Source organism: Dipteris shenzhenensis, chromosome 30 (genome assembly GCF_047967505.1).
Source record: "Dipteris shenzhenensis isolate YYH24624 ecotype China chromosome 30, Dip_SZ_1.0, whole genome shotgun sequence".
Classification (NCBI taxonomy): Eukaryota; Viridiplantae; Streptophyta; class Polypodiopsida; order Gleicheniales; family Dipteridaceae; genus Dipteris; species Dipteris shenzhenensis.
In genome coordinates this window covers 416456-443495 of record NC_141625.1, presented here as the reverse complement: position 1 = coordinate 443495, position 27040 = coordinate 416456, and the positions used below count along the sequence as shown (strand labels likewise).

Here is a 27040-nt window from a genome sequence, read left to right as displayed (position 1 = left end):
TCTCTCCACTGGTGAATGCTGACCTGTCCCCCCTTTCGAGATCAGAAAAATCCAACCTTGACTCAAGGACTATGGGAGCAAGCCAGAGTCGAAGATCTCTTGGCAAGCCAGGCGAAAGGGTGTGTTGATGTGCTCCCAAAAGCTTAGGAAAAACATCGGGGTCAGGCCATCCTCCCTTGGGCACTTCTAGGGAGGGAGGGCTTTGAGGGCCTCCCTAAGCTCATGGTCTGTGAAAGGGCCTCTAGATGTTTACTCAAGCTCGACATGACTACCATTGAAAGCACCCACTCGCAAACTGCCTCCTAGACTGGTTCGGACTGTACAGACTGTTTTCGTGCAGCCCCGTCTGCCCATACCAGCCTGCCCGCTGCCCATACACCTGCTGCTCCAGCCTCGAAATGCATGCCCAACAGTAGCTGCTTCTGCCCTCGCCATCAGCCTCGAGATTGCTGCCAAGCTACTGCTCCTATGCCCGACATTCTCTTGGACCTGCTGCCCGCAAGTTGGTGCCCATATTCTGCCCGTCATTCTCTTGGAGCTGTTGTCCTTCTACTTCTGTCTGCCATGAACAAGTTCCAGAGTTACTCCAGCTCATGAAGAACTTATCAAGGTGATCTTTCCATAGTTACACTTGCATTTCTACTCTTTTCTAGCCATGGAGTCTTCCAAATAAACTACCATTTCGTTCGAGAAGTTTAATGGTAAGAATTTCCCTACATGGCAAACAAAGATGTGTCTTGTACTTACGAAAGATGAAGTGTGGAATGTTTCACACTAAACCATAGTCATTCCTGTTTTGCAGATGCCTATCCAGGCTTGATAGATTTATGAGGAAAATGATTGGGCTCTGGATAGAGGTGGGTCAGTATGCATTAGCATTGGGGTGTCCACTTCAGACCATTTTCCAGTTGTTTTGATGGTTTTGGAGTCTCGGATGAGAGGATACTCTGCCAGTATCAGGATTCCAGATGCATTTTATGCAGAGGAGGGCCTTACGTAGGCTATTTTGCAAATTTGGGATTCTCACATACATGATAGACAACCTCACCCGTCACATGTGGCTTCAGCCCTCACTTATATTAGTGATGTTTATCACTCAGTTGCTCGCACTAGGAGATGTGAGATTTTCAAGTGAAAGGTTGGCATTCATCAGCAACTGGCAGCCCTTCAGAGAGACGAGCAACTAGCCTATAGGGTTCAGGAGCGCCTTGCTGCACCAAGGGCTCAGCATCAAACACTATTATATCACAGAGCACAGTCTGCCTTTCATGCCAGAGAGTCGTTCTGGACTCAGATCGGAGACAGAGTCAATAAGCATTTTTTATCTACTATTGGCCCCAGAATAGTAGAGAAAGTGTCTCTCAGCTTATTAACTCAGACGGCAATCGATAGACAGATCCTGATGCATGCATATTGCTACAGATTTCGATACCTCCCTTCTTACAGCAGATTTAGACACGCAGGCTAGAGATGATGCTAGGAATGCTATTTGGCAGTGTATACCTATGTTGGTGAAACCTGATATGAGAGTCTCCCTCGATGCACATTTCACCAACACAAGAGGACTGCTCTTACTGCCCTTCACAAGGGCAAGTGTCCAGGTTCAGATGGACTGACTCATTTTTTCATTGCTTTTTGGGATCAGATTGGGGATCACATTACCTCAATCCTATAGGGCATTTGGGACTCTGGTGAGATGCTTGATTCATTTACGGAGGGACTCATTCATCTTATTCCGAAAGGCAGTTGCAGGAATTTAGTGTCCCAATGGAGACCTATCACTCTATTGGGCACTCTATACAAGATCTTGGCGAAAGTAATCAGCCTTCGTTTGCAGCCCATCCTTCCAGACCTCATTCATGATTCGTAGACGGGCTTTGTACATGGAAGAAGCATATTTAATAAAATCTTCTCTTTGGGGAGGCTTTTGAGTGGGCCATGCACAGTGGCACAAGGCTGGCCATTCTACTTCTGGACTTTGAGAAAGCTTATTACAGGGTAGATTGGAGCTTTTTGGAGGGAAATCTTCTTCATTTCGGATTTACAAATGCTTGGATTAGAGGGGTATCTGCTCTCTATATATCAGCCCACAGCCAGGTACTTATTGGAGGAGTCAGGAAAGACAGGTTCCGGTGTGAAGAAGAAGAAGAAGAAGAAGAATATATTATCATACTCTGAAGACCAAAACCGGCCTATGGGACCTGAGCAATACAATATCACAAGTACATGAAAGCTCCTCCCGAAGATGGGAGGGTGGAAAGAGAAACCACCTTCTAGGATTCAGGTGGATTCCTATGCTTGAAGAGCTTATACACAAATGTTCCTAAAGCTGAAGGTGACCCTTTATGTAGCAAATCAGCCAGTTTGTTATGTCCCTCAAGGAGGTGATTGAACTCTTCCCTAATGTGTGCATAGTGAGGGCATATCATTACCATGTGTTCTTCTGTTTCAACCATACCTTGATCACATAGTTGGCATATTCTACTCTCCCTTGGCATCTTTTTCCATCCCCCTGTTTCTATTTGCAGCTGGTGTGATCGGGTGCGAAGTGAGGCTAAAGCCCTCCGTTTATGCACTGCTATAGGTGTACATATGTACTTCTGCGTTGTTGTCTCCCTTCCTGTATAAATTGACCAATATTCGGGGTTGATATATGTGCGATAGTACTCAAATTTATCTTTGTTTTCTGCTGTTTGCCATTTCCTGTGTAGTGCATTCAGCAGGTCATAGTGAAAAGCCTCTTCATCAATCTCCTCTGAAGAGTAGTTTAAATACTCTTCTACTTCCCACTTCTTGAACCATTTTTTTAGGTCCTGTGCCCATCCGGATGTCAAAATCTTGCCCTTGTTTGTCTTTTGAAGCTTCTGACTTTCATTCCATGCTCTCTTTGGTAGCCTTTCATTATCCATGCACTTGACCTTTGTGATGTATCTGAGTACTCTCTTCAGAGCATGTAGCTCTATGGGTATACATCCTGTCTCTAGGAGTAACAAAGAGTATGGTGTAGTAGCCTTGATGCCCAGGTGCCTCCTAATGAAAGACTTTTGCATTTTCTCTATCTCATTCCACGTTGATGGAGATATACTCCCACCCCGTACCTCTACTCCGTAGAGTACTGTCTGTATCACATATGCCCCAAAGATCATATTTCGTACTTGCCACCTTCTCGTATTGCTATTGTTGCACTCATTTTCAAATTGGAAGTATTTTGCCCATCCTGCATCAAGTCTCCGTTGCACACAGCTGTTCCATCTATTATTGGCGGGGATTTCAATACCCAAGTATTTGAATGAGTGCACTGTCTCAATGGGTTGTCCTTTATATAAGATTTGGAGGGGGCTGCTTGGCTGTATAGTCTTGACTATCATGAGTTTAGTTTTGTTGACATTAATAGCCATCCCACTCTCTGCACAAAATATGCTGAAGATATCCATCATTTTTTGCATCTTACTTTCACTATCAGTGAAAACAACCACATCATCTGCGTAAAGAAGCAACCAAATCACGAGACCTGCTAGATGAGGGCTGTATAACTCATCTTTACATGCTTCTTCATTCACCAACTCCTCAAGTCTATCAATGCATAGGCCGAACAAAGTGGGTGAGAGCGGACATCCTTGTTTTACCCCCATATTACTATAGAACTCTTGTGACATCCCATCCTTACATTTTAGTTGACATTTTACTTTCTCATAAAGTCTAAAGACAGCAAACCTTATTTCCTCGGGCACCCCTATGCATTCCATTCTCTCCCATAGCACATCCCTAGGCACTGTATCAAATGCCTTCTTAAAGTCAATGAAACAATAGAAGAGTGGCTTCCCCTTGAGGCGGCTTTCCTCCATCAAAACTCGAAGAGTGACTAGGTGATCCACTGTACAGTGTTTTGGTCTGAAACCAGCTTGTCCCATTGCTCTTTTATTTTCTTTCTCTGCCCAAGCACTCAATTTTGCCTCTACTATTGTGCTATATAGTTTGGCTAGAGTGGAACATACCATAATTGTTCTGTAATTTGTTAATTGATTGCGGTCACCCCCTTTGTAGATTGGTTTGATCCAATTCTCTTGCCATTCTGTTGGGAAACCATTCATCAAAGCCTGATTTAGTGCCATTGCTATGTGCCTTTGCGTGTGCTCATTGGTCCACTTAATGAGTTCAGCCACTAGGTGTAGAGTGTCTGCTGCCTTTCCATTTACCATTTTCTTGAGGCCATCTTGTACATCTTTCAATGAGAAAAGACCCTGAGTATTACTGCTGAGAGGTATGCTCACCATGGGCCGAGCCTTGGGGTGTGTGTAGAGCTGTTGAGCATATTCCAGCATCTGTGTTTCTGTAAAATCTCCCATAATGTCATTTGACCTTTGTTTAATTCCTTTCCATGCTCTTCTAGGATGCTTGATAAAATCAATTGCATCAGTCCATTCCTTGTTCACAATATGTGCACGTCTTTTTTTACGTGTAAGTGCATGGAGCTGTTTCTCAGCTGCTCTTTTCTCATCCCCCATTGGGATCCCCTTTAGTGCATTCCTAGCTGCCTTGCACTCAGCATCAAACCAAACATTGTATGGTAGCCCTTTCTTGCATTCTTTATTGCTCTTTTTGTACCCCAAAACTGACTTGGCTGTAGTGAGAATAGCATTTTTCAATTCTGTCCACCCAATTTTCTGTTTTCCCAGCAGACACGTCTCTAGAGTTTCAGCGTACTCCACCTTCTTTGCCTCATTTATATGATAGTTGCCTTCAACTGTTTTGCGCTCTTCTAAAGTTGCCTTGGCAAGTAATATATTAAGCTCCACATATAGTGGTGTGTGATCTGAATCAGGGGACTTTGAGCCAAGTGAGAAATTGTGAATGAGATGGCAAGCTTCCAAACCAATCAATGCATAGTCGATCACACTAGCCCCTCCACTGGCAGGGAAACAAGTAGGGGTATTTGATTTTGGGAAAAGGGCTGTGCCATTCACCACCAACATGTGCATTCCATTCATCAATTGCTCCAATGCCCTACCATGTGCATTCACTTCCTTATCCTTCGAGCATCTACACCAAATGGGGTCAATGTCTATCTCATGTTCCTTGATGTATTCTTGCTGAGTGGGATAGTGAAACTGTAGATCTCCTATCCGTGCATTGAAATCACCAATGAGCAAAACATTTCCTTTTTTGTTGAACATAGCTATATCCAAGCACAGGTCTCCAAGTGGCTGGGTTGGGTCAACCTCATGTCTTTGGTAGAAGGGAGATTCTCTATGAGGAATGTAGCACCCTGCAATGTAAAGTGGTGAGTGCATTCCTTTTACCATGATCCATATGAAGCGTTTGTGGATGTCATCTTTGGCTATGGAAATCATGTCTTGTATATGCTCCTTGTATATGCATGCTACCCCTCCTTGCCCTCGTAGGCCAACTTGCTTTTGCCAGATGGAGTGCACCACGTATCCATTAATTTTAGGAATTCTGCATATGTCCCTTTCCCAAGTCTCTGCGAGAAAAATAATGTCTGCATCATGCATAACTTCATTCAATCCAGCCCCTTTATGCCAAGGGAAACCTCTACAATTCCAAAACATGATCTTCAACTTCTTTTGGGTTCCATAGGCCGCGTGTTCCTAGAGGGCCTGTTCAGCTCCTTGCTCTTTTTTTTTGATTCGGGCCTCATACATACGTCTCCTTTCTTCTTGCTGCTTGGGGGTGCAGTCTTCTGTCACGTAGAAAGATGTTCCCTTTAAGTAAATCTTGCTGCTGTCCAAAATGATTTCTCTCTTGCGCGGGTCAAGCATGGTGCAAACAATTGCTCGCTGACTCGAATTTTCATCTCTCTTTCTCCCTACTCTGTGTGCCCCAAAGACCACAACCTCTTGCATGGCAAAGTGCTCCACAAAAAAGTCCCCTACATCCTTTGCAAGTGAGAGGGGTGTTTCCTTTTCTTTTTCTACTAGACCTCGTATGACAATGTTCTGTGATCTTTTTTCTCTCTCTCTATACTCATCAACATCTATCTTATCTTCTGATTTTTCCCCCTTGTCTAGATGTGCATCTGGCGAGGCATGTCCATTTACTATATTTGCCCATGTCACTGAGGTGTTTGTCTGTGGCTTGCATTCTATTTGAGGCTGTGGTGCCGTATTTTCTTTCATCTTTTCCAAAGTCTGTTCCAGCTCACATAATTTTTCCTCTTGACTGATATTTTTTTCCTCCAAACTGTTTATGGAGCTCTCTTGCATGGCCACCTTTTGCTCCAAATCTTTATTTCTGTACTGTAAGTGTTGGCACTTCAAAGAGAGTGCATGTATCTCTTGCTGTTGGCGATCCAATGTGCTTTGCAGAGCTGTTAGAAACGCCCGAATTCCAGATTCATTAGGAAAATTGTCTATTGTAGCTCCTTGCACTGACATGAGCGGGGCTGCTAAAATGTTTCCTTGAACAGGAATAAAAGGGACTGCTTGTCCATCTAAAATGGTGGGGGGTGGCTCATCTCCGACTGTCATTTGCAGAGTACCTGTTTTAGTTGGTGTTAGAGAAAAAGAGTTTTTCATACTTGTACTTCCTGCAGAGCTCTTCGTCATTGGAGTGGAGGCTGCTGCCAAACCACTCCTGTTGACTCTTTTGTTGAGAGTGTTGGACGCCAGGATGAAGACTGGCGACGCGCGCGATAGAAAACAGGTGCACCTGATATCACAACAGCATGCTATGTGCTGGGGCGTAAAGGGATCCTGACGGCCAACCGCGTTAGAGTTTTACCCCCTTTCGGAGCTGATGGTGGCCTCAGATTTTTGATCTGAATTGAGCAACTACCTGGAACTTCTTTCGCGATCGCCGCGCGCGGCAAATAACAGGAGCCACCGGGTACACAGCAGGGCTAGAGATGGGGGACGCAAAAGGATCCTGACGGTCAACCGCGTTGGGGTTTTACCCCCCATTCGGAGCTGTTGGTGCAGTCCAAATTGCCATCAGAGAGAGAGCAGATAGGTTACGGGGTTGGCGGAGAGAGTGGGAGAGAAGGAAGAAGTCCCACTTGCAGCTTTCTCACATACACAATGGGGGAATATACACAAAGGTGGAGGCTGAAAACAGTTTTCCTCTTCTTAGTTGTGAAAGCCAAAAGAATTCTAAGTATAAAAGAATAGGTGAACCCTATATATGGGTCTCAAACCAAACTCAGTCAACTAAGGTGGCATACTAACTGAGCCACTAACTAGAATGCACAAAGGTAGCTGTCATCCAACTATTATTCATGGGTGGTGTACCCACCGCATCTGCAACTAAAAGGTTGGTGACATAAATGCACAACGGTCACCCTGGCATATCACGAGTGGAGCTCGATATCTCAACACTCCCCCTCGAGCTCAATCCCAATCCCTACACACCAAGCATGTCTCTGAACTTGCGCAGCTTCTCTACACCCAATGCCTTCGTGAATATGTCAACTACCTGATACTCTGTGCTGACATAAACTAGATCAATAAAACCTACTAGAACCTTCTCCCGCACATAGTGATAATGCACCTCAATGTGCTTTATTCTAGCATGATAGATTGGGTTATTTGCCAAGTGTATACTGCTCATGTTATCACAATAAATGACAACTGGCCCATCTATAGACTGATGCATATCATAAAGTAGCTTATGCAACCAAGATGCCTCACATGCAGTCATTGCTGCACCCCTGTACTTAGCCTCTGTGCTTGATAAGGCAACTGTAGGCTGTTTCTTGCTGCTCTAAGTAACTGCAACACTTCCAAACGAGAACACATATCCATTGATAGATCGTCTATCAGAAATACTACCACCCGTATCAGCATCAGTGTTTCCATGCAACTGTATCTGAACCCCAGTCTCATAAAATAGTCCATACTACAATGTGGACTTCACATACCTCAATATGGGTCTAGCCGCATCCAAATGCGGTTTCCTTGGAGCCTACATAAACTGACTTACCAACCCAACAGTATAGCTTAAAACTGACCTAGTAATAGTCATATAAATCAAACTTCCTACTATGCGTCTGTACATAGTAGGGTCTTCTAAAAGCTCACCTGTATCTGCACTCAACTTCACATTTTGCTCCAAAGGAACTGAAATAGGCTTACAACCTGTCATTCCATATTTGGACAGCATGTCCAATTCATACTGCCTCTGCAAGAGCCATATCCCACTTGTGGATCCAATCACCTCAATGCCCAAGAAGTAACGCAGCTCTCCCAAATCTTCATCTCAAACTTCTACTTCAATAGCATTTTCATAGGAAGGGTATTTTCATCACTATCACCTGTGATGATCAAATCATCAACATAAATGACAAGCAGCATAATGCCTTTCTCTGTTTTTCTCACATAAAGTGAGAAATCTGCCTTGAAAATCTGAAAGCCAATAGTAACAAGATACTGTCCTATGTTTCCAGACCATGCTCTGGGTGCTTGCTTCAAGTCATACAAGGCTTTCTTCAATCTGCAAACAAACTCAGGATGAACAGCATAAACATAACCTGGTGGTTCCTCCATATAGACCTCTTCTTGTAAATCACCATGCAAGAAAGTATTCTTTACATCCATCTGATGTAAAGATCATCCCTTTGATGCAACCATAGCAATGACTACTCTTACGGTTGCCATCCTTGCAACCGGACTGAATGTTTCTTCATAATCAATGCCATATATATGTGCATATCCCTTGACAACTAATCTTGCCTTATATCTATTCACAGAACCATCTCCATTGTGCTTCACCTTATAAACCCACTTGCAGCTAATTGCATTCTTGTGTTTAGGCAAAGGCACCAATTCCCATGTAGCTTTTGCTTCCAAGGCATCCATTTCTTCATTCATGGCTTTCTCCTATTTTTCTTTTTCCATGGCTTTGCTCAAAAGAAGTGGGTTTTGGTTCATGTATCACTTTGACCATATAGGCATTGTGAATGGCTGTAAATCCATCAAATTTCAGCCTATCCACAGGATACCTAGCTGTAGTAGACCTGTGCAAAATAGATTCACTATCAGGTGCTCTCAAAACATCGCTTGTCTTCCTTACTCCAGGTGTAACAACAGAAGAAATACCCAACTCATTATCAAGGCTCTGTTCTGAGCCACTGGATTCACCATTCACATAAGAGTGACCTGCATTCACATCAACCATGAGATGATCTACTTTCTCTTTTCCTTTTCGTGATACTTGCATACCACTATCGGCATTGCTTTGAGGAGATCCTCCTTATCTCAATTTGCCTATCCATGGCGAAGTATGTGAACCACTGCTAGAGGACACTACAGGTCCACTAATATTTTGTAATTGTTGTTGTGAATTCTGTATAACATTACCATTTTGTGTATCTACATCATCAATTACATTTACTGGTTTATACCAGCTGCTCATCTCATCAAAAACATCTCTGCTGCAGAGAATAATCAATAAATATGCACTTCTCAGCTTTTGGATCTAACTTAGATCTTAACTCATCTGGCACATTAACATAGGCAATGCAACAAAAAACTTTCAAATGAAAAATATCTGGTTTCTTACCAGTATACCTCTCCTTTGATGTCATGCCATATATTGCTGCAATGGGACTCTTGTTCATTATGTAGACTGCTGTAGCAACTGCTTCAGTCCAATAATAATCTGACAGGTCTTTTTTGTTGAGCATGGCATGAGATATCTCTTCAATATGCATGTTTTTCCTTTCTACAAGTCCATTTTGCTGTGGGGTATGACTGAATGAATATTACTGCTTTATGCTATGCTCCTGCAAGAAACTTACAAGCTCATTTGAGAGGTACTCTTCCCCTCCATCTGACCTTAGGCATTTTATTTGCAGGCCTGTTTCTTTTTCAACCATAGCTTTAAAAGCTTTGAAATACCCAAACACTTCACTTTTCTTTTTCATAAAATACACCCAAACTTTTTTGCTGTAATCATCAATAAAAGTAACAAAATAATGACAGCCTCTAATAGATGCAGCTTTAGTAGTCCACACATCAGAGTGGATTAATTCCAATGGCCTCTTACTCTCTTGAACATGTCTAGGAAATGGTTTCCTTGCCTGTTTTTCAAATTGACAGGCTTCACATACCTTATGCATTTCTGCAACCTTGAACTTAGGCAATCCTGCAACAATATTTTGGGCCTGCATTAATTTAAGTCGCTGTACATTAACATGACTAATGCATTCATGCTAGATATCAATATCTGCAACGACACCGGTCCCATGTGCAAACATTGCTGCACTCAATTCAAGCATGTCCGCATCCAATGTAAACATCCTGCCCTTCTTCTCTTTTGCTATCAAGCGATCTTTATTTTTCATATCCTTAACAAAGCATCCATGAGGATTAAATCTGACTTGCAAGCCTTGCTCAACCATTTGACCAATAGAAATCAGGTTCTTGGTGATATTCGGGACATGAAATACATCAGACATATATTTCTTTTTTCCATCCTGCATAGACAAAGGAATTTTACCAATCTGCACAATAGGATGTGCAGTATCATCACCAGTCTCCACAAATCTTGGTCTTTCCATTTTCCTTGCATCCAGCATTCATTCTGCATGACCTGTCATGTGGTTTAACACACCTGAGTCAACATACCACACATCATTGCTTTCTTCTGCACTTGTCACAGAATTGGTCATGTCCTGCACCATAAACAGATGCTCATTTCTGTCATCACCCTGTCTACTAGAGGATGCATAATTGCCTTACTGTAATTTTTCAGTCATTACGGCAGTCTTTAACCATCTGATCCATTTTACCACAGTAGTAGCATTCAACATTGTTGTTTGTATTTTGGTCTCTCTACCATCCACCATGACCTCTTTGGCTCCCCCTGCCTCTAAAGTTACCACGTCCTCCTCCATAGGACTGGTTTTCTTAAATTTGCTGCATATTCTGATTTCTGCCACGGCCTCCAAATCGGCCTGCTCTACCTCTGCCTCTACCTCTGCTAGCATTTGAGTAGAAGACAACTTCTTTTGAAGTTCCTTCTGAAGAAGATGCACCACCATTTCTCTCTCTTCAGAAATTAGAGAGCAATCAAATCCTCAAAAGCAGAAAAATTCTCAACGGACGGCAATGGATGTTCGAAATTGTGCATAATCCTTTCCTAGACCATTCAAGGTCACAGAAACCAAATCATCATCTTCCATTGGCGACCCAATAGAAGCAAGTGTATCTGCAATCTTCTTCACCTTCATATGGTAGTTATTGATGCTCATATTTTCTCTCTGCATATTATGCAACTCCTGCTTGAGCTACATTTTCCTAGCTTACGTATTTGTGCTATACATTTTTGTCAGAGTATCCCATGTCTCCTTCGGTATGCTTGTATCCTGAATATGCACAATCATAGAATCTGAAATACTGATAGACAACCTGGACATAGCTTTCTGGCTCTCTCAAGCTAGCCTTTAAATGCCTGCAACTCCTGTTGATTGGGAACATTAGAAATAACTAGTTCTTGTTCAGCTCCAATAATGAACTCCCAATAGCTTTTTCCCTTAAGGAAATTCGTCATTCTAAACTTCCATGCTTGGAAGTTGTTCTTGTCAAGCTTTTCAGTGATAATCTGTGAAAGAGCATCAAACGCCATTACAAAGCACTGCAAAAATATTTTGTCACTGCAAAAAACACAACTTCTGCCTCATAAGGGCAAGTCTGCAAAACTGACGAAAGTGGTATTTGACTACACAGTCACTTCATAGTAACGATTTTGCATCAACAAGCAATAAGAATGATTCTGTCACTCCCAATATCTCTACGTACAAGCATATGATGCAATTTCTGCGGTAACTTTTCACCGACCTACAGAACAATGGTCGCACAACAAAAGCAAGGCGCTTTTCTGAGTGCCTGTGAAAAACTTCCGCTACCAAAACGGGCCCCGAAATGGCCTCGAATCAAAAAATAATGTCGCCAAGGACTATGCCCTTACCCGCAGCATATACTGCCCTCTCGCCGCACCACGATGGACGTCCCAATCTGAGACAGTGCACTCTTGCACTTTCCGGCTATGCTACCTGCAGAGATTTGCTCCCAAACTCGAAAAAGGAAAGCAACACTGATCCTCTATTAGGACACCACGAACTTGGTTTGCTTTCTTGAGTTCCTTACCACGAACTGAGCTCTGATACCATGTGAAGAGAGTGGGAGAGAAGGAAGGAGTCTCACTTGTAGCTTTCTTACATACACAATGGGGGAATATACACAAAGGTGGAGGCTGAAAACAGTTTTCCTCTTCTTAGTTGTGAAAGCCAAAAGAACTCTTAAGTACTAAAGAATAGGTGAATCCTATATGTGGATCTCAATCCAAACTCAGCTAACTAAGGTGGCATACTAACTGAGCCACTAACTAGAGTACATAAAGATAGCTGTCATCCAACTATTATTCATGGGCAGTGTACCAACCACATCTGCAGCTAACAAGTCGGTGACATAAATGCACAACGGTCACCCTGGCATATCACGAGTGGAGCTCGATATCTCAACATCCGGATCTCTAGATCAATCCTTCAAGATGCCCTTTAGCCCCCTTTCTTTTTTTGTTTGTGGCTGAAGCTATGAGTATCTACATTAGATCTCAAGCTGATATTATTGGGCTGAGACTTCCATTGAGGAAGGAAGATGAGCTTTTGTACAGTGAGCTGACAAATGACAGGACTGTTTTTTTGGATGCCACACTACAGACGCTCACTTCTTTCAGGACAGCCTTGGATTTGTTTTGCATGGCAGCACGGGCACATATAAATTGGCACAAATCCAATGGCTTCTGGATTAGCGATAAGGACACTCCACATTGGGGAGCTGATTTTGGTTTCACATGGATTCAGAGGGGTGTTTCCGTCAGGTATTTGGGATGCCAGGTAAGTATGGGCATCTCTCCTGCACATCAGTGCCGGAGAGCATGAGGAGAAAACTCCTCTTCTAGAGTTCGGCCAAACTAGACTTGGCATCTAGGGTTGTGGTGATCAACCAGGTGTTATTGGCCATTGCTTGGTTTGTTTGCTCATGCTGGTGTGGCTCCAGGGGCAGTATCAGTCAGCTCAAGAGACCTATCGGAAACTTTTTGTGGAGTGGGATGGATGCTAGGGTGGCTTGGGAGACTCTCATACTCCCCACTGGGGAAGGGGGTCTTAATATCATCGACCGAGAATTGCAATGCAGGGCCCTGCTCTGTAAGATACTAGTTAGAGGATTGATGCCTGGACAGGAGTCTTGGAAGGATTTTTTCATACACAGCATACAGACATGTACTCCCACCTTGGAAGGAGAGTGGATGGACAGCACTAGATGGACTTTTACTTCAGGTCCGCTCAGGCCTCCCTCCTCTCCTTCATGGCTGCCATTCTGAAAGCTTGGGATAGCTTCAGAAGTACACTTCAAATAGTGCTACCCTCCTCTCGCGAAGAAATTGATAGGCAGCTGATTATGTGGAATGAAAGCATACTTGATGAGCATAACAAACCACTAGGCACTTCGCACTATATGTGGTGGTTCAGATGGAAGAGAGGCCTTGCATCCACAGTGGGATCTTGGAAAGCTCAGGAAGCTTCCACAGGATCAAAGAGTTTTATCAGTTGGTCATCTCAGAGGGAGTGTAGGGAGGACTCAGCAGATTGATGCAACCATTCCAGCGGAGTGGATGGATATAGATGATATGCCCCTTACGGATTCCACTTGGGTGGGTGCTTTCACTGGGACGGGTATTCCTATTCAGGTTATTGCTTTGCGGGATGCACATGAGGATGCCATGGTTTTTTATGTTCAATCTGGAGGGAGGCTACATATGTCTTCTGATGATATCCTTCAAGGGATTCCCTTCCAGCCGGTCAAGGTTGCAAGTTTTATGAAGTAGGGCATAGATTCACAATGATACCTAGATCCCGACCCTTTTCTTCTGGCTCTGGGTTCATGGAGACTTTGGCTCTATCCTATCAGATGTTTGCAGTGGGACCCCAGAGAGTGGGAGTGGATTGATGAAGGGCTCTGAGAGAAGAGCATCCCCTTCTTCGTCACATGGTTAGAAATGCCAAGAGATAGTTGTACAGGTTGGAGGCCCTCTAGAATCTAGATCTCCTCATTGGGACAGCTTTCACATTTATGCAAATGTGCAGAAAAACTTTTGAAGGAGACTTAGGAAATCCCTCAAGAATAAAAAAATCACTCTCTTCTTTTGGGTTTCTATTCATGTAGGGATCGCGGTGAACCTGTGGAAGTCCAAGTTTGGGGCTAACCCATACATGTCCTTGTTGCCATTCTGCGATTGAGACAGTTCAGCATTGCCTTTGGGGGTGCAAACAAGCAAGGACAATCTCGAAGGGTGTTGTGAGGATATTATGTATTTTCCATACTTCATCTTTCTTCATGACCTAGGGTTCAGTGGCTTGGCTTTCTCTTACGAGGGTGCAAACAAGCAAGGACAATCTCTAAGGGTGTTGTGAGGATATTATGTATTTTCCATACTTCATCCTTCTTCATGACCTGGGGTTCAGTGGCTTGGCTTTCTCTTACGAGACTTCAAGTCTTTTTCAAGGGACATGATTCAAATGGGGCTTTTTTGGTTCGCTGACACTTAGTAGAGTCATGTTCCCTACAAGATATTGCTTTACTCCTTTTCAGAGCTGCACATGCTTCAGTAGACATATCATGGGAGATTCTAGCTAGTATTGCAACTTGGCATATTCGGAGAGTCAGATGTACAGAGGCATTGGATGGATCCAACTTCACCCCTCTCAGACAATAGCCAGTATTTGGACTGATACTATACATACTTTGATGGCCATCTGGGCGAGTATGCAGGGGTCATCGAGAGCAGCCTCTGCTAAGAGGAACACTTTCTTTAGAGTTTGGAGGGGATCTCCTTTCTTCTCTGATTCTATCTCAAGGTTGACTTGGCATTTTCAGCCTCATCCCTGGTTATTTGCTAGCTCTTATTGAGCTTTGATTTCTCTCATGTTTTTATTGACATGATGTACTTTCACATTGAGCTTGCTCTGCGGTTTTCATTCATACTTAATAGAAGTATTTTTTTGGGGAAAAAAAAAACTATAACTGTCTGATGTACTCAACTGTTTATTTTGCTCTGCACTGCAACAGCTTTGTGACATCCTCGTCCATGTGGCAACCATCTTGCTGTCTTAGCCCATCCCCTTACTGATCCATCTAACCCCCAATATGATGCAGTGTTAAGCCCTTGAGCTCTCCTCATTTGGGGTCTTGTAGGTGGGGCATTGGCCCTATACTTCCAACAAAATGGCCTCAACTCAGTAAATTCTTGTCAGGTTCTTTGCCTCCGTCATGCTCCTTGCCGTCTCCATAAAAACTCTGTTCTTGCACTCAGCTTCTCCATTTTGTTGCTTAATCCCCCTCTGCTTGCAGAATGCCAAGAAATCCTTGTCAACATATTCTCCACCTCTGTTAGTGCGAAGAGTCTTCAGTTGCCCATGCTTCCACTCCACTACTAGCCACTCTTTGAACTTTCCAAAGGCATGTTAAAAAATACACCCACACCTTCCTGCTATCTTGGTCTATAAATGTAAGAAAATATAGATAGATGCCAAAGGATGTTGTGGACATGTGCTCACATAAGTCTGAGTGAACTAGCTCTAAACGTGCAGTGCTCTGTTTCAGGCACTATGGAAAGGGCTCCTGTGCATTAATCGGATACACACGACCATTCTCAATCCCTCAATCCATTATGTCATTACTCTCGCCAGTTCTGACTAAGACGTACTTGTCATGAAACTCCACCTTCATGTTGTTCTCTGTCATGGCAGAAACTAAAAGCAAATTCTTTGCAAAAGTTCACATACACAAAACTCAAAAGAGTTTTATGCACACCATCACGAATAGAAAGAAACAAAGAAACCCTATTAATGTTCATGGGAGACAAACCGGTCTATGAGACATCCAAAAACAGCTATTACATCCACTTAAGGAGGACACAAGGCAGCTTCAAGGGAGTGCAAAAGAGCAACTCCAAGTTCTTTAAGGGTGTCTATATTGTAGTCTGAAAATTCAAACATAATCAGCCATACATTCAGTTTAAGACTGAGGGTCTTTTAATTTGGATTTAAACTCCTCGATGAGGGCCACACACCATCACAATCTACGGCCCATTTTCCTTCCCTCCCTTTTACCGAACATTTGAAACATTGATGATATTGTTAGTGAGCTGAGGAACAAAAAAGGAGACTGTAATGATAGCAAAGAAAAATAATATATAGATTGTTTAGAAAGTCTAAAGTATATGATCCTTGCAATGAGGCCTCTCTCACATAAAGAGAGAAGAGCCACACATGAAAAGGTGTGTGCTCCTAAGGGCGTGTGCATGAAGAGGTGTGTACTCATGATAATTCTTTCTGCTGGAAGACGCACTTGGCCTTTTGTTCTCCCTGCTCTAAAAAATGGGATTTGCTAAATGAAACTTGCATTCTAACAGTGACGTAAGGGACTTTACTACAACTTTCTCAGCTCTTTGCTGTGCTGCCTCACAGGTTCACTTTTGCTGAGCTGGAGCTGGAAACCCAGTGTTTCTCCATGAAATTAGGTGCAGGGGGATTTGGATCCACCTTTTGTCAGACGGTACAAAAGCGGCTGAGGACAACTATAGCTTCTAGGGAGACACAAGCAGTTCCTAGCTGACACAGTAACCTTTGGCGGAATCCTTAACCATATCCACATGATTTCAATTGCTGGCTTCTGTTCTCTGCACTCTATCAGCGGAAATTACCTTAAATGAAAGGGTCATTTAGAAGAGTTCTCTTGGCAGCACCCATTATCGAGCAGTAGTATCCTTTTTTCTGGACTGATACTTGCAAAGGCAAAATTTTTAGCATTGCTAACATTTTTTAGTTTAAATATATCGATCCATTGATGCACCTTCTTGCTCACCTCTATCTGGAATCTTTTTCTCTGCCCCTGCATGTTCTCTCAACTCCTCTGTTCTGTATGCATCATCCCACAACAAACAAGGCAGTAGGCTCTGAATCCACTTGGAATTCTGATCAATGGAATGAAAATATTTTCAAGGATAGGGTACATAATGGCTACATGCAGCACTGAAAACAGATGTGACCGAGAGCATCAGGCTTCACACATAGTTTTTGCACGTCCTCGAAACTGCCATATCGTTTTGCCATTGTATTCGGGTACATGGTAACTCAAACTAGCAGCTTATCGATGGCATTTCAGAAAACCACCAGCCACAATTGTATGTCAATGTGGAAGCCCTAGAATAGGGTCGTCTGTACATGCTTCAGTTGCTGGGAATGAATGGGAATTGGTTGTGTTTGTCGAAAAGGCGCAGTGTCAAGCGTAGGGGTCTGGATTATATGAGGGCAATGTTTGCAGAGATGCCGTGGTCAAGGGTGGTCTCCTGGAGTGTCAGGATCACTTCAGGTGCCAAAAAACAGCATGGAAACTAAACCTTGTAGTGTATATGTGTTCATCATCATCGCGATTGGTGGTCTCTATGCTGACCCTTTCATTCATGGATACTCTTCGTTCTCGGATGCCACATTCAGACTAGCATACTAGTGGCGTCACATTCATACTAGCATACTAGTGGCGTCAAAACACCGCAAATCTTCTGCCCAGCGACGCTTTTGTATTGGCTACTGAATCCCGGAGGAATCAACAACCGAGGAACTATCTCAATAGTTCGTTTCTTTAGAGAGATCGCTTCGACTTCTCAAACCATGACCAGCTTCGAACATTGTGTGTTGCATCTTCACGATTCAGTCTAATGAATCATCGACTGGCGTAAAATCACGCCGAAAATTACGGCTTGTTTTGCTGCAACCGTGTTGCCTTGATACGAGGCACGGTAGTCGCTTCAGGCTCCAAGGTACCCGGCGTTTCCGAATTCCCCTCGACCGTGAGCAACGCAGGCATTCTTCCGTCTTCTTTACAAGGTGAATTTGTTCCGAGAATTTTCTCCGTCGTCGTTCTTCTGCAACTGCAAATTCTCGTGCTGCTTAATGAATTCGATTGGTGGTCTCTATGCTCGCAGCACCTCCTTCATCGTTCTTTCGCAACTGCAGATTCTCGTGCTGCTTAATGGATTATTGCCACAATGTTGTTGTGAGAAAGACGGAAAATTACGAAAAGGGAAGCACAGAAGGGAGAGTTGAGAGGGAATAGATACAGAAGGGTAGCAGAAGGAGAAGGCGGGGAGGTCGGTCGCCCATAGCCGAGCTCGAGCTGGTCGAAGCAATGAATTTATTAGCATTTGCAGTTACCCTTGAACCGTTCATCGGCACGTGCTTTTTCAAAAAGGAAATAAATTATAAAGTGGAAACGTGGCTCGACCACGAGCCCGAATGCTCAAACGAGTACTCAGACCCCAGACCCGTCTACGACAGGTTTGGTTTTGTTCCCAATTTCATGACGTTGCAAGCGTGCGTGCAATCCAAAACTTTGCTCTGCCTTTTTTGGCCTGCCCTCAGGAGTGGTCTTAGCCACTCAACCTGTCACGAAAAGAGGGACGTGAATAGTAGAGGCAAGGCGTCGATGGTGATGGGGTGATTGGAGCCTCGAGGGAGGAATGGCATAGCCTTTCATCACCACTTCCCCTTGAACCAAGGCCTCGTGAATTTTTGCATCAACCACCTCTTTGTTCTTCCACGAGTACCCCCTTAATCTTCCATAAGTACCCTCTTAATCACCGGCCCTGTTTGTCCAACTCAAGAGGACCCCTTGATCGACAAGTGGCAAAGCCTTTGATCGCCACCTCAAACTCAAGAGGAGCCCCTGGCAACACGTGGCACTCGGCTGTCTCTCCCTTGGCGACACGTGGTGATGTTGGCTCTCCCTCCCTCCTTAAGATATAGTTAGATATTAGAAGACCCAAGTGGCCAATCCCAAATTAACTCACATTATGTAAACACTAATAAACTAAGGCAATTCAAATTGACTCACATTGTCCACAAATTATAGGAGGGGCTTGGCACTACTTAACTCACCACACCACTCAATTGCTCAATTGAAACAATATTATTCCAAGCCATTGCTTTCAATCAAACACATCTATCACATGGGAAGCCCAACACATATTCAAGGTGGTAATCCTAGCACATACTACATCAAATCGTCTCGCATTCAGGACAATTCTAGTGAATCCTCATCTGTTGCATAACCAACATTCACGTGATCAATCAAAGGACCATTCATCCATCTTTGGACCTCGTCATAATCTATAGTCAAGTTGTGCCAGATACAACATGCATGTATGAGCTTTGGTAGCTGCGGCATGTCTGCATTCTTAATTGGGTACATTAACAAGTGTTCTTCAACCATCCAAAAGCACGCTGCACCATAATGCGTGTCGAAGAATGGAGAAAGTTAAATTGTGCTCGGTCTCCATTTCCTTGCAAACTGTCCCACCTGAATGGTATCATCAACCACTGTAGCAAATGGACCCGCCATCACTAATGATGTACTCTCTGAAATTATGCCTTCCGATGACAAGAGGGGCACCACCCAAATGCTCTCCAACTTGGCACTTCCTAAAGAATGCATTGTTGTTGCGAAGGACTCTCTTATCATTTAGGGTAGTGATCAATTCAGTTCAATACAACCATAATGTAGGTAAAGAGAAGATAGAAACGGGTCTACTAATCAAGGCAAATGCCTATTATGACTATCTGCAAGCTTCTGAACTATCGTGGCAGATTTCTCCAAAGCACCAGTGAACATTGTTCTAATTTGCAGGTTCACATCCATGCTCCACTTGCTGACTTCTAGACTCTCCTTGTACCTCTTATTACGCCCACTCTTCGCATCTTTAAATGTGTGTTCCAAGTTCAGGTTTCCCTCCTCAATTCTCTGCTCTATGGTTCTCCGCTTCGTCTTCCTGTGTATCTCAATAGATGAAGGCCTACAATCACCTTCTAAGACATCCTTATCCTCCACCTCCAATGCAATATCGCTCGCACTCGACCTAGGTGGAGAATGTTGCTCTTGCACTTCAAAAGCAAAGAAGAACAAATAGGTCTTCGAATTGGATCAAATGAAATGCAAGTAAGAATTGTAGAAGGAAGATGAAATGCATACCATCATCAGAAGCATCAAATACATCCGTAGTGGGGTCCACACAACTATCCCTCTTCAAAATGGGATGCATGATATCTCACGGTTGCTTCGAGAACCTTGTGACTTTCATCCTCTTGGCAGTGCATTGCTTCGGAGTTAGGGACCAATACGAAGATTTCTACAAAGGGATATTTGCTTTGTAGTCCCTCACCCATTGATATTGATGCCATATCTTAGAATACTTGTCGTCGCAAGCTTGCTCCCATGTCACTTGGAGGCCTTTCTCAACACAATCACATGCAATGCGTTGCCATTGCTCCTTATGTAGCCTTGCATAGGCATAATACCTCCACTGCCTCGATAGACCAAAACATTTTTCCATCTCCATCCCTGTCCTTTATAGTCTTGGATACTCTAGCTTTGGATTTTGGAGCTAGCTCGCTTGTTTGTGCCACATCTTCATTGGTGCCATTGGTTCTCAGAATGGCATGCGTACTAGAGTGGAGATGCGGGGGTGGATGCAATTCCGCTAGTTGGGACGATGGCGCTATGTCCACATTAGGAATGAAGGATTCTTGTGAATCCATGTTTAGATCCACCATTGGAACATGTGGAAGGTTTGATGTTTGGGGAGGGTACAAAGATGAGTCAAAGGAGGAGTTTGTGAGGACAATGCAGTTCGCAAAGCCATTGGTTGTTGGTAAGGAAGTCGAGGAGGACCATTCGTTTGAAAACCATGGTAGGAGAATGGATATGAGTAAGCCATGGATGCACCTACATGAGGGATGCACACAATAGCCAATAAGCATGGGGTGGAGCATTATAAAATTCAGCACACTTTAAAAAACTAGCATTTCATCTCATGCCATTTTTAAAAAAGTAGAGAAAACTTGAAGTGTAGCTTTATGCAAGCATTAGAGATAAAAGTGACTCATGGCCATAGAAAAGAAGCTATGTAAATGTCATCATACCTTTAAAAGCAAGCATTACATTTCATGTGAGACTTTAAAATACTTAAGATAAGTGCAATAGAAGCAATTACTTAAACTCAAAAGAATTTCATGGCTATTATTGCAATGGTAAACAATGAGAGACTTTGCAGCTAAGGAACATATACGCCATAATGTGTGTCTTGATTCTAGCATTGCCCTGCAATGCGAGCTTTGAAACCACACAATATGGTGTATCTGGTTCAACTCAACAAAGCAATGGTTGTGAGGAGCCCTATTGGAGGAAATACGTAAGAGTGTACATACTTTGGGAGGCTGTTTAGTAGATTAGGGGCAGATTATCATTTGTTTGTGTAAACATGGACAGAACAATTGGCAATTAGCAAAACAATCTTGGTTCAATATAGCAACTTGAAACTTTAAGAACCTGAAATGTGACTTAGAATATGAGCCCAAAGTATATTTTAAAGACAAACTTTAAGCACATTTCGAATGAATGGGTACCATATTATCTTCTATTCTTGCCAAAATGACATGACAAAAATAAGCACCATATTCGAAGACTTAAATAGTAGTCATTTATGGTGCACATTTGTAGGATTTCTCAGTATAGAGTCGCAAATCCAACCTAGCATCCTTGGGAACCTGTAGGGGCACGTTATATTGTACAATGCTTGAACATACCTACCTAAGTGCTTAAGTTTTTTACACCGATGTACAAACTACAACAAATTTGTTTTGATACATGATGACTAGTTATTTGCCAAAGCTTATGATCCTTCAAAACTTAAAAGTGTTAACACTGACATAGAAATTACAACAAAGTTGTTTTGGCATGCCATGAGTAGGCTACGCTCTTAAACACAAAGCTCTGGCGAAGCTTTGATCCTTAAAAAGTTGATAGAAGAATAGGTGTATCCTCATACACCTGCTGACTAAATCCCCAATTTTGCAGACATTATGATGTTTCTAATGGGCTGTTAGATTGCTTGGAAGATAGAAAACATGGATTACACATAGTGTATATTGTAGTGCTACCTATTGATGTTAATTATTGCCTAATGAGACACCTAATAAGCATGTTAAATCATCTTATGTCTGTCAATTCTTAAGAATCTTGTGGAAGCTCATGATAGCATGGCTAATAGGTTCTAGTGAATTCAAGCTTTAAATACTTCACTGATAGAACCACTAGCGTGGCAAAAGACAATTTGCCACCTCAATTCGCTATTCTAGCATCTCAAAAAAGTGATGAGCATATCCCTACAACAATCTTCGTCAGAATCTCCAAGAGTTTATATACAATCTCCATTTTAGCTAAAAGCTACGTACTGGCTCTCAAATTATAACTAGGCTTTGATCTTTGTTGGATGATCTACGTACCAAGTTCAAATCTAGAGACAAAGAGTGTGTAGGTCTCGGATTAAGATAGTTTTCGGGGGGTATATGCCCCAATATCTATCCTTAGGTGGGTCTCGATGTTTTAAGTAACTCGCTCCAGCTTTACAGATTGCTTGTGTATCAGTCTCATGTTTGCCCATGAAGAAAAAGTTGAGACCGTATGGGAAGAACCATTCTAAGGTAGTCTTAACTTTGAGTATAGAATCAAAATAATGAAAGGAGGTACTTAATGAAATGACCACACACAAGAGTGTTGGAAGGATGTGGAAGGACTCCTTCGATGGAAAGAAAGGCCTTGATGGAAGGATGCAGAATGGCAAACAAATTTTGAGCACAATGGGGAATGGCCAATGACTCCTTGGTGAGCAAGTATGGCTTTCACTTATGGAGCAGTAGGAGGGAGAGGGTACTAGCGAAACACAACTGTGGGCGGAGAGGCTACCAAATCGGCTATTTGGCGCAAAATGTGAGTGGGCTGGTAGTTTCCTTAGTGTAATGACGGTAGTGTGAAACATCTCCAGCGTCAATATGCCCATTTGGAGAGGACTTCTCTCCGCCTCCAACGAGGTCTCAAATCACTAGATCATAGCACCATGAAGTCCGAGGCTACCACATGGGAACAACGCAGACCTTGGCCAAAGGTGGCAAATTTACCAACCTGCACCCACGCAGGAACGCCCTCTTATGTGTAAATGTATGCTATAGAATGGTCCTTCAAGTAAGCGAATGAGGTTCCAGTTTGCATGTTGCTTTTTGAAATATTGGGCCATATATGGTCTAATTGGAAGCCAAAATTTGCAGCCATGGCTATAACTAACCTGATGGTTGTCATTTTGGATGTAGGAACAAAAGTCTCCTCATAGTCTATGCCCTTTTTTTGAGCATATCCTTTTGCAACCAGCCTTGCCTTGTACCGATCAATGGACCCATTTGGCTTTCTTTTGACTTTGAAAACCCACCCTAAAAAGAAATCACCACAATTCTTTGGGAATGTTGACGTCATTACTTGCGCTGACTTCTACCAAGCAAAAGAGCCATGAATAGTGAAAAAACATCGCATAGTGAGGTCCAATGCATAAAGAACTCTTCACATCAAAATTAGAATGAATATGCATCATAATTCCTATCTACTATACACCATATATGCCACCGTAGTTAAGGAATACTTCCAATCTTTCATAATAGAGGCTCATACTTCACTTTGATGTGTCATGGTGAAGATCCAACAAGATAATATGTCCTAAACGATCATAGAAGCACCATGACACTACCCTACAATGCATGCAGTAGAAACACACAATCGCGATGCAATACGCAGATGAAACAGCATTGTGCAGGAAGAGCTTCATTCTCCACGCAAGAAGACATAAAAAAGAATCACCACAAAATGACAAAGGGAAAACTCTAGCAACTCTTTTAAGCCCTAAATACCCACTAACTACTTACTTAAGCATAACCAAACTACACTAGAACATATAGGGTGGGACTGATTAGCCAGGGCCAAAAAGTAACATGGTGGGCATAGAACTGATAGCACCCACTTTGACCAATGGGGGAATAGCAATTATAGCACCCACTTTGAGCACTAAGGGCTAGGACATCAGATGCAATGCTGGGCACATGAGCCCCAATGTATGTCATTTCAGTAGCCCACAGCTGATGTGGCATGAATAATCCTAATGGATAGGAAACGAAAAGCTATTCCATGCACAATTGGAGTGCACATACAGGTAAGGGAAAGAAATCAACCAACAATGAGTGAAAAGATGCCCACTTGACTCCATGCTCACATTATGATGAGCCATTCCATCTCTTCATAAAACAAAGAATTGCTAGAGGATAATATGCTCAAAACTTGGATAAGGTCCGGCCAACTTTTTGATAGCCATGTGTCCCTAAATCTGATAGCATCCAATAGGCAACATTCTTAATAGATTGCAATTTCCGGCACACATTTGCCCAATCTATCTAAGATTTAAAATCATGACCTGACCATAGGAACCACACATGGGTCTAGAATGGGCATGTGCAAGTAAACACATGGAAAACAATCCAAGTGACTTGACTAGCCTGATTTGGGATCCAATATGTCAAAATGCCTCCCTCTCTTCTATGCAATCCATCCCACATTCATCTCCTTTGAGTAGTGCATAAGCTCAAGTTGATGGCTTTAATGAGCCTCCCCAAAAGCTACATATCTCTTTTCTTGATTGGCGAACAAGTGTTCCATAACAATGACGATAACACAAATGAATTGTTGCAATCAAAACGTTCCAATCACTAGCTACAATGCTCTCTTGATATGGAGATATGCACACATGGAAATGCAATAACTAAATACAAAACAAAATGAATTACAATAAAATGGAAGACCTTGAGGATGTGAGGATGGTGAAGCCACCCCTTTATCTTTTGGAATGGTCAAGGTAAAACCTCCTATGTGGAATTGGAGTAGTGTGTCCCATCAAAATGCACTAAAATATCCACATATGCAAAACTAACACCTAATTAGCTGCCTTAGAGTGTCTGAAGTGGTGAGTGCTCTTGGCATAGAGTACTTGGTTCACCACGAGAGCCTTGCCTACTAGAGAGAGTTTGGCCAAGCTCTAATAAAGAAGCTTGTGCCACACACACTCTAAAACTGGTGCTATTTTTTGCTTTAGTGTGACATCTATGCCCACCTAGCACCCAAGATAAGCACTGTCTACCCACATGGGATCCATCGGAAACCAAGGGCCACCCTGCAATTTCAATTCTCCTGAAGCTCCTCAATGGCTATAAGGAAGACCACTAATTTTCCCCAATTGATCCTAGCTACATTCTTCGACAAACCCTTTTCGAGTGTCATGAATGATGTCCACTGGATGCGGCCGCAGATGTAGACTTAAGACCTTAGATAAGACCTTGTAGTATGTGTCCAGTAGGATGATTGGCCTCCATTGCTATAGGTTTGCTCTATCTTTCCCTTTTGGGATCAAAGATATCCACCCTCTACTCAAGGAATGAGCCTATGTTGAAGATCTCCTCGAAAGCTCACCAAGGAGGAGTGCAGATATGCTCTTCAAAACACCTAGAAAAACTCCTAGAAAGCTCGCCAAAGAGGAGTGTAGATATGGTTCCCAAAATTCCTGAAAAAAGTTGGTGTGAAGCCATCCTCTCTAGGGCACTTTTGCAAGGGAAGTGCCTACAGAGGCTCAGATAACTCTTGATCTGTGAAAAGTCATGCTCTGTGACACCACTGATGGGATGTGGTTTCAGACAGTCTCTGTAGTAGCAGTAATCACCCGAGGGGACTCCTCCTCTACCTAGAACAAGCTCCTGTAAAACTCTATGGTCATCTCAAAGAATCTCCCAAGGTTTGAGTGCATATCACCATCCATGCCTCTTAGTTCACTACAAATATGTCCCTGCTGATCTGGGACCTGCACTTTGAAAGAATTGCCTAGTCATCCTGTCCCCCTACACCCAATGGCATCTAGAGGGGTGATAGGAGAACTCTACCTAGTATATCTCTGTATCCTGGAGGTCCAATCGTGCGCACTCATACCTGTCTACCAACCACTATGGTCTCAAATCTTGCTCTCTCAAATGATCAATGGGGTCCAAGTACCATCTCAGAGCCCTCTCCCATGCTTGGAGAAGTCAGCGCTATTGTAAGGCCTGGGATTGTAGCTTCTCACTACTTCTATGAATCACCTCTATTGCCCATGTAGCCCATCCTCCCTTTGAGCTATTAATCGATTGACTCCAAATCCCCATCACTACCTCTTGCAATTCCTACTCATGTAAAAGTGAGTCAGGTATGTTGATCCCCTTCTAGGGAAGCCCTTGCTCAAGCTACAAAATTATTAGGGAGTGATTTGACATCGTGGTACCTGCCAAAATACCTGTGGATCCGCCCCTATGTAGAGCCCAGTCTCCCACATAGAAATGATCTAGCTTCTCTAGGAGACCATCATGCTTGCACTAATCGAAAGAAAAACTCAGGCTACTTGGCAAACCTAGAGAACTCAGCCACCCTCCAGGAGTCTTTACCACCCTGCAGAACATAAATATGAACTATTTCCAAGTACTCCTCTCTACCACTGGAATCTCTACAAAGGATGCACCACTTGTTTGTCCTCCCCATGCTCTAGATTATTCAAGTCATCTCCAATAATCCAAGAGTCTACATCTGGGAGACTCTCCATAAACTGTCTCCAGAAAGCAGGGCACTGCCATCTACACGCCTGTCATAGACATTCAAGATACCTATCCTGGAGTCCTTAGCAATAATTTCCATCCATATTGCTCTACCTATGATCAGCTCACCCTAGTCAAAAACATCCATAGTCACTCCTTGATAAGCTGAGATGCACTCTTACCTACTGCAGGAGACCACACCTCTATTGCCTTCTTCATTTTTCCTTTGGTGGCACCAAATCTTTGTTCAGCTCTATTGGTTGAATCTATTAGGGAATTAAACCCATTTTCCCCTACTGGTAGGTCTATGCCCCCAACAGAACTTTTGATCTCCAATTTTAGTCCCTTGCAAAAGTACTCTGCCAACATCTCGTTGGTTAGTCTTTCTGCTACATCCAATCTTGCATTCAAATTTTGACACTGTTGAGCATAGTCTTCGTGACTAACAATTTCTTTTATCTCTGCTCCCTCAACTTCTTTTAG

General features: G+C 43.0%; 1 protein-coding gene across 1 annotated transcript in view; it reads right to left on the bottom strand.

Annotated features, from left to right (window-relative positions):
- The window catches only part of LOC147881586 (uncharacterized), a 215165-nt gene extending 196983 nt beyond the window's left edge, over positions 1-18182 (bottom strand). The window contains exon 1 of the mRNA XM_087401208.1: positions 16884-18182. The gene's annotated coding sequence lies outside the window, so the exon portion shown is untranslated. The remainder of the gene's footprint in view (positions 1-16883) is intronic.
- Positions 18183-27040: the final 8858 nt, after the last annotated feature.